General features: G+C 46.1%; 1 pseudogene; it reads right to left on the bottom strand.

Moving 5' to 3' along the window:
* Positions 1–4,449: 4,449 nt before the first annotated feature.
* Positions 4,450–4,567, bottom strand: LOC126337329 (5S ribosomal RNA; annotated as a pseudogene).
* Between the last annotated feature and the right edge of the window lie 2,869 nt (positions 4,568–7,436).

Genomic DNA, 7,436 nt, shown 5'->3' with positions numbered 1-7,436 from the left:
GGTTGTTCTGTCGTGTTCCCTGACATTGCCCTTAGGATAGGACTCCCAGAGCAGTTTTCAGTTCATTACGCTGAATTTTTTCCTGTTCTGAGGGCAATGGAGCAGATGACAAGATATTCTTCATCTCCTCAGATTCTCAAAGTGACCTTCTCGTTATTGGACAGACGTACCAAGCGCCTCGGATGGTACAAAGAGCAGAACAATCTCCTTTTCTTACAAAGGCAAGATAAGGGAATAATTGTTTAACGGAACACACCGCCACTTGTCGGTTTTATTGTACGCATAAATACACTCCTGGAAATTGAAATAAGAACACCGTGAATTCATTGTCCCAGGAAGGGGAAACTTTATTGACACATTCCTGGGGTCAGATACATCACATGATCACACTGACAGAACCACAGGCACATAGACACAGGCAACAGAGCATGCACAATGTCGGCACTAGTACAGTGTATATCCACCTTTCGCAGCAATGCAGGCTGCTATTCTCCCATGGAGACGATCGTAGAGATGCTGGATGTAGTCCTGTGGAACGGCTTGCCATGCCATTTCCAACTGGCGCCTCAGTTGGACCAGCGTTCGTGCTGGACGTGCAGACCGCGTGAGACGACGCTTCATCCAGTCCCAAACATGCTCAATGGGGGACAGATCCGGAGATCTTGCTGGCCAGTGTAGTTGACTTACACCTTCTAGAGCATGTTGGGTGGCACGGGATACATGCGGACGTGCATTGTCCTATTGGAACAGCAAGTTCCCTTGCCGGTCTACGAATGGTAGAATGATGGGTTCGATGACGGTTTGGATGTACCGTGCACTATTCAGTGTCCCCTCGACGATCACCAGAGGTGTACGGCCAGTGTAGGAGATCGCTCCCCACACCATGATGCCGGGTGTTGGCCCTGTGTGCCTCGGTCGTATGCAGTCCTGATTGTAGCGCTCACCTGCACGGCGCCAAACACGCATACGCCATCATTGGCACCAAGGCAGAAGCGACTCTCATCGCTGAAGACGACACGTGTCCATTCGTCCCTCCATTCACGCCTGTCGCGACACCACTGGAGGCGGGCTGCACGATGTTGGGGCGTGAGCGGAAGACGGCCTAACGGTGTGCGGGACCGTAGCCCAGCTTCATGGAGACGGTTGCGAATGGTCCTCGCCGATACCCCAGGAGCAACAGTGTGCCTAATTTGCTGGGAAGTGGCGGTGCGGTCCCCTACGGCACTGCGTAGGATCCTACGTTCTTGGCGTGCATCCGTGCGTCGCTGCGGTCCGGTCCCAGGTCGACGGGCACGTGCACCTTCCGCCGACCACTGGCGACAACATCGATGTACTGTGGAGACCTCACGCCCCACGTGTTGAGCAATTCGGCGGTATGTCCACCCGGCCTCCCGTCAACTGCACATACGGTTCACGTGCACGCTGTCGCGGCATGCTACCAGTGTTAAAGACTGCGATGGAGCTCCGTGTGCCACGACAAACTGGCTGACACTGACGGCGGCGGTGCACAGATGCTGCGCAGCTAGCGCCATTCGACAGCCAACACCGCGGTTCCTGGTGTGTCCGCTGTGCCGTGCGTGTGATCATTGCTTGTACAGCCCTCTCGCAGTGTCCGGAGCAAGTATGGTGGTCTGACACACCGGTGTCAATGTGTTTTTTTTTTCCATTTCCAGGAGTGTATAACCCAGGTTTCGGCCTTTTATGCCAATTTCAGGTATTTGATTTTATATCCTTAACATATGTTGCACGACACTTAACTTGAAAATGGCATAAAACGCTGAAACCTAGGTCGTACTGGAATAAACAGTAAAACAGTCAAATGGCGTTTCGCCTCTTTAAGCATATTGTATACCTGTTACTCAGCAACTTCAAAAGCCATTTACAAGAGAATCATTTTCTCTTGGGTTTCAGGGTGCGTACGGATTCAGGGAAACGTACTCCTTGATGTGGCTGCCGAGAGGCTTCCTGCCCCTTCTCGCCGTTCAGTCCCCCTGCACGATGTCACTTCACTTGTGACCAGGAAGGCCGTGTGCCGGTAGAAGGCTCAGTGACTGGAAGTGAGGAATAATAAACTATGTTCCATGAAAACTTTAGTGCGACCGTAGCTTACCTCCTTCAGCCAACACGGTGTGAAGAAATAGGCCTTACACGGCTTAGAGTGGAACATTGACCATTGACGAATGACTTCCTCTTACGTCTTGGCGGAAGGGGGGGTGGGGGGGGAGGAGGCCCCCAATATGTCAGAGATGCGGGACACAGTTGCCAATACGGCATATTTTAACTGAATGTGTTTCACTTGACGACCTGAGGGTTGAACTGAGTCTCCCACACGATCTGCCCTCTAGTTTAACTGATAATGATGCAAGTGTTGTTCGTGTTTTAAGATTTTGTACGGTGTCCGTAATTCTTCCCAAAATATTGGGTTTTAGATCATAATGTGTCACTTATCATTTATAAGTAGTCATCCAGTCTGAGTTATCTGTCTCTTGTTTAACCGTGTTCTTACGGGTATTTTATTCATGATTTTATCTCCTGCTGTGCCTCTTTGGGATTTTATTATGGGCTTTTCTGAATCTCACTTTATTGGGGTTGTCTTACCATTCTTGTGGGGGTTGAAACTTGGTTTTCCCTTTTATTGACGCCTTTTCCACAGATTTTCATCATGTTCATCGGTATATCATTAATGCAAGGGCACTGATGACATTGCTGTTTAGCGTCCTCTGCCATAAATCATCATCATGATCATCACGGACATGCCGGCAGAAGGAGACAGATTGGTGAATCAGCGACGAGACAGCCGGTACCCAGGACTAGGCAGGCGTGCCCAGCACGACTATCAGGGTGATGAACAATGGGACAGCGAATGGAGAACGGCAGCGGTCGGCGACCGTCCCCCACGACGTGGAGCTAGCTGGAACGCACTGCGTGGCCCGGACCATCAGACAGCGGCTGACCGGGCTCAGGTAGTCGGCTGGCTACCGTTGATTCACAGTCAAAGACGGCGATCGTGGCTGCATCATACGTTCAGCGGTACTGGCACAGGCTGTGCGTCAAAGTAGGCCCATCTTTACCGATGACGGTAGTGGGGTTTAAATACCGGGGTTCATCTGTCATCAGGCTGCACTGTATGAAACTGACGAAGCTTCCTGGCGTCCTAGGGCGTTAGCATGCGGAAGCGACGGTACGGAAGAGACGGTTCAAAAATGGTTCAAATGGCTCTGGGCACTATGGGACTTAACATCAGTCCCCTAGAACGTAGAACTACTTAAACCGAACTAACCTAAGGACATCACACACATCCATGCCTGAGGCAGGATTCGAACCTGAGACCGTAGCGGCCGCGTGGTTCCAGACTGAAGCGCCTAGAACCGCTCGGCCACATCGGCCGGGGGAAATGGCGGCTCCTGCTCAAGTTAGTGTGCAGACAGCAACGTTCACCAGCTGGCAGGCTCTGGTTGTGGCCTTTGCTTCTCAGCTGGCTTTCCACGCCGCTACCTGAAGCGATCTGTCGGTGTGCCACCGTTATTTTGTCACGTCTCTGATCGAGTCTGTGCACGGTTGCGTGAAGAGAAGCTTAGTTCACATACGAATATGAAGTGTCAAATGGTGCAACAATACTCTCGGACTTACTTCCAACACATCACGCGCCTGAAGACCGATACGCCCGCTGCCGTAGTAAAAGGAACGGGCCGGAGCGTATGCAGCAATCTGCGCCTATCTCCACGGTATTCAAAAAAAGAAAAAAAGGTCAAATGTGTGTGAAATCTTATGGGACTTAACTGCTAAGGTCATCAGTCCCTAAGCTTACACACTACTTAACCTAAATTTCCCTAAGAACAAACGCACACACTCATGCCCGAGGGGGACTCGAACCTCCGCCGGGATCAGCGGCACAGTCCATGACTGCAGCGACCCAGACCGCTCGGCTAATCCCGCGCGGCCCACGGTATTCGTTTCCGCGCAATGGCGGGAGCAGCGCTTGCGTCATACGTGAAATGCCTTGTATTTTTTCACAAACTGAATCAGTTTTCAGAATTTCGCTCGCCATTAGCGGTTTGCCGAGTAGTAACTGTATTGTTAGAGGCTATATTCCGTCCACATTCCTTACAACAACATGTGAGTAGTTCACGGGAATTTTTGAACCAATTTCATTTTATACTAAGGAGCTAACTCGAATGTTATAGTCCTGTGAAACTTCTGGTGAACTGCCGGATGTCTGTAACTTAAAAAATAAACTAAACTTTCTCCGAACAGGCCTTGGAAGGCCTAACAGTACCGACCAGCCGCCGTGTCATCCTCAGCCCACAGGCGTCACTGGATGCGAACGTGGAGGGGCATATGGATAACACACCCCTGTCCCGGACGTATGTCAGTTTACGAGACTGGAGTCGCTACTTCTCAATCAAGTAGCTCCTCAGTTTGCCTCACAAGGGCTGAGTGCACGCCGCTTGCCAACAGCGCTCGGCAGACCGGGTGGTCGCCCATCCAAGTGCTACCCCAGCCCTACAGCGCTTAACTTCGTTGGTCTGACGGGAACCGGTGTTACCACTGCGACAAGGCCGTTGGTACGTCTGTAACTTGCTGCCACGATGTTTGGACGCAGAGTCTTCTGGCCAGCTTCAGCTGTACACATTAGAACATTCCGAGAACACTCTGCACCGAAATATCGTAGCAGTAAGTCTTATTCAGCAGTTTGTTCGAAATTTCATGGAACAATCTATAAGCTGGAAAAGATTTTAAATTCACATGGATGTTGTATTTTGTCAGACCGCTAATGATGAGCGAAATGCTCGACATCATTTCACGTTCCAAACATTTTGAAATAAAAGCTAATGGCAACTAACACAAATTTCCATTTTCAAGACAGGGAAAACTGTTAAAACATTAAAGAGACTCAGTTCATCTGGAAATGTCAGATGTTCCAAGGTAGAATACCACCCCTAACTTAGCTAATCTTTAAAATACAATTTGAATCATTATAAAAAGTCTGTTACGGGAGAAATCTCAGTATCCTGCAAAACACTTAAATATGTCGAATTCGTGATACTTACAAACGCTGTACGAACACAAGCTGATGTCTCAGAACTACAGAAACAGTAGAAATGCCGGAAACTGCTTATAAAGACCTCTAGTGCGCATTCCACGCGATTTTAAATCGGTCACTAGGCTGAAGGCACGCTCTGGAAACAGCGTATATTCATGGGTATGCTATGCTCAAATTACAACAGTGTTCCCTACAAATCGTGTGATACCTCGGTAATCGTGTTCACTTTTACCAGTCTGTTTCAATTATCAGCAATAATAATCTGAAAAGTGATTCATTCTAAGTGACACGAACGTCACTGAAAATCGGTATTTCCCACCGAGAATTACTCCAGTTCGTTTGGATAAAAAGTCTTGCACATGATTCTCTTCCTATCGTCACAGATTTTACTCTAAATTAATTCTATCAGGGAACACAAAGGCCTTGGAAGAGCAGTGAAATGAAAGAGACAGTGTCTCTAAAAGAGGTTATTAGATAAAATAAGCAGGGTAACGGAATGTAGTCTAACTAACTCAAGCGATGGTGAGAGGGTTACATTTGAAATTGAGACACTAAAAATAGTAGATGATTTTTGCTATCTGGGCAGCAAACCAGCTGATAGCTACTGGAAAGAATATAAAACGCAGACGGGTAATAGGGAGAAAAATATTTATGAAGAAGAAACATTTGTTAACAACGAATATAAATTTAAATGTTGGAAAGTCTTTTCTTCAGGTATTTCGAGTATAGTCTTATATGTTCTATCCAATCGTTCCGGAGCTAACAGAACAGCTGCGAAAGATCAGCAAATATCCTTTCGATTCCTTTCAACATTATCTGTACTTCTATTGATTTTCCGTGCACATTTAAAAATCACGCTCTGAAGACGAGCTTTACCGCCTTCTACGGTAGGCTGTTATCTGAGTTGTCGGGCGACATGCTTTGTGGGCTATACTAGCACCATTCTGAGCTGCGAGGCATAATTTAGGTGGTTTACCGCATAGCGTTTAACCCCTAAGTTGTATATGGATCTCTGATCGCACTTACGACTATAACGAACGGAAGAAATATATTGCAAAGGTAATAGGCAACCTCAGCGCGGCTTGTCAAACGCAGTGAAATGAATCCTGGCATTAAGAATACCACATGTTCCATGGAATTCATTTATTCAGTCATTGACACACTGTGTTCCAGAAATTTCGTCATGAAGCGGAGCCCTCTTGAATGTCGATGAGAGAAGCTTTACATTAACAGGCAAGAGCAGCTACTGATGGCTACTTATGTATGGTACACTAACAACGAATTATGACTAACGCTAATCTACTCAAATTACTTTTAGATAAAGTTATGTGTTTATGTTAGGAGAAAAAGAACTACTTTGAAAAAATCGCTGTTCGTCCTACTACATTACCCGTCTGCTGTTATCTTTTAATACTTCAAGTAAAGCACCTAAATTTATACAGACCACTATTAACTGTCTTTAAACAGACAAAGTATTGGAGTTACGTTGAATTGACATCCGTGAGCCCTCTTATTGTACCTGAAGTGACTCAAGAGGCATTCTATTACTTTGCTTTAGATATTTTTTGATGTTGAACTTCCTGCCTTATGTCCGCCGGCAATCCGATACACACTTGTGCACCAGAATATAAAACTCAGTTTTGAACCCTAAAGACCCTACATGGGAATTCTTTCTGCTTCTAGTATTGTGGTTCCAAATTGTTCAGGACGTGTTTAATTTTTTCGTTATTAACCACATGTACCGTTAGAAAGTTTATCTGTTTGATGTAAGTGTAAGAATATCTAGGTCCCTAAAGAAGCTTCAGCAAGATTTTCGGTTATCAGCTTTACACAATATTCTTATTCCACACTTCTGTAAAACAAACACTTTTTTCGACCTCAACTGCAATATTGTGCCATAGGACAAAACTGAGTGAAGATATGCTAAGTACGTTAGCAATTTTGTCTGGAGCAGTGAGATTTTTTAACGAAAACCGACCGGAATGACTGGATTTATTTCCACCTGGATGCCCAGGTAATTCACAAATGTAGCCTGATCCAGCGTACGCCCATAGATCGCTATTTCAGGTAGTAAAATGTTATTTTATTTTATTTTAATATAATATAATTTAATTTATTTATTTTTTAACTGCATTACATAAATTTTTGCAGCATTGAGGTTTAAGCTGTTGGCTGTGAACAAGTTGTAAGCCTGTTCCATTATTCTCATGACTTCGTTCAGTATGGATGTGTTTGAACACTTTATCAGTATGCTTGTGTAATTAGAAAACATCACAGTCTTTGAAAAGTGCCCAAACATCCCCAGTAAATCATTTATTTAGGATCGTGAACAAGAGCGGGCCAAGCTCTGAACCTTGCGGCACACCATATTTAATGTTGCTCCATTCTGAAA

The sequence above is a fragment of the Schistocerca gregaria genome, chromosome 2, assembly GCF_023897955.1.
Source record: "Schistocerca gregaria isolate iqSchGreg1 chromosome 2, iqSchGreg1.2, whole genome shotgun sequence".
Classification (NCBI taxonomy): Eukaryota; Metazoa; Arthropoda; class Insecta; order Orthoptera; family Acrididae; genus Schistocerca; species Schistocerca gregaria.
Note: the sequence above shows the minus strand (reverse complement) of the source record. Positions and strands in the feature narration are given on the sequence as shown.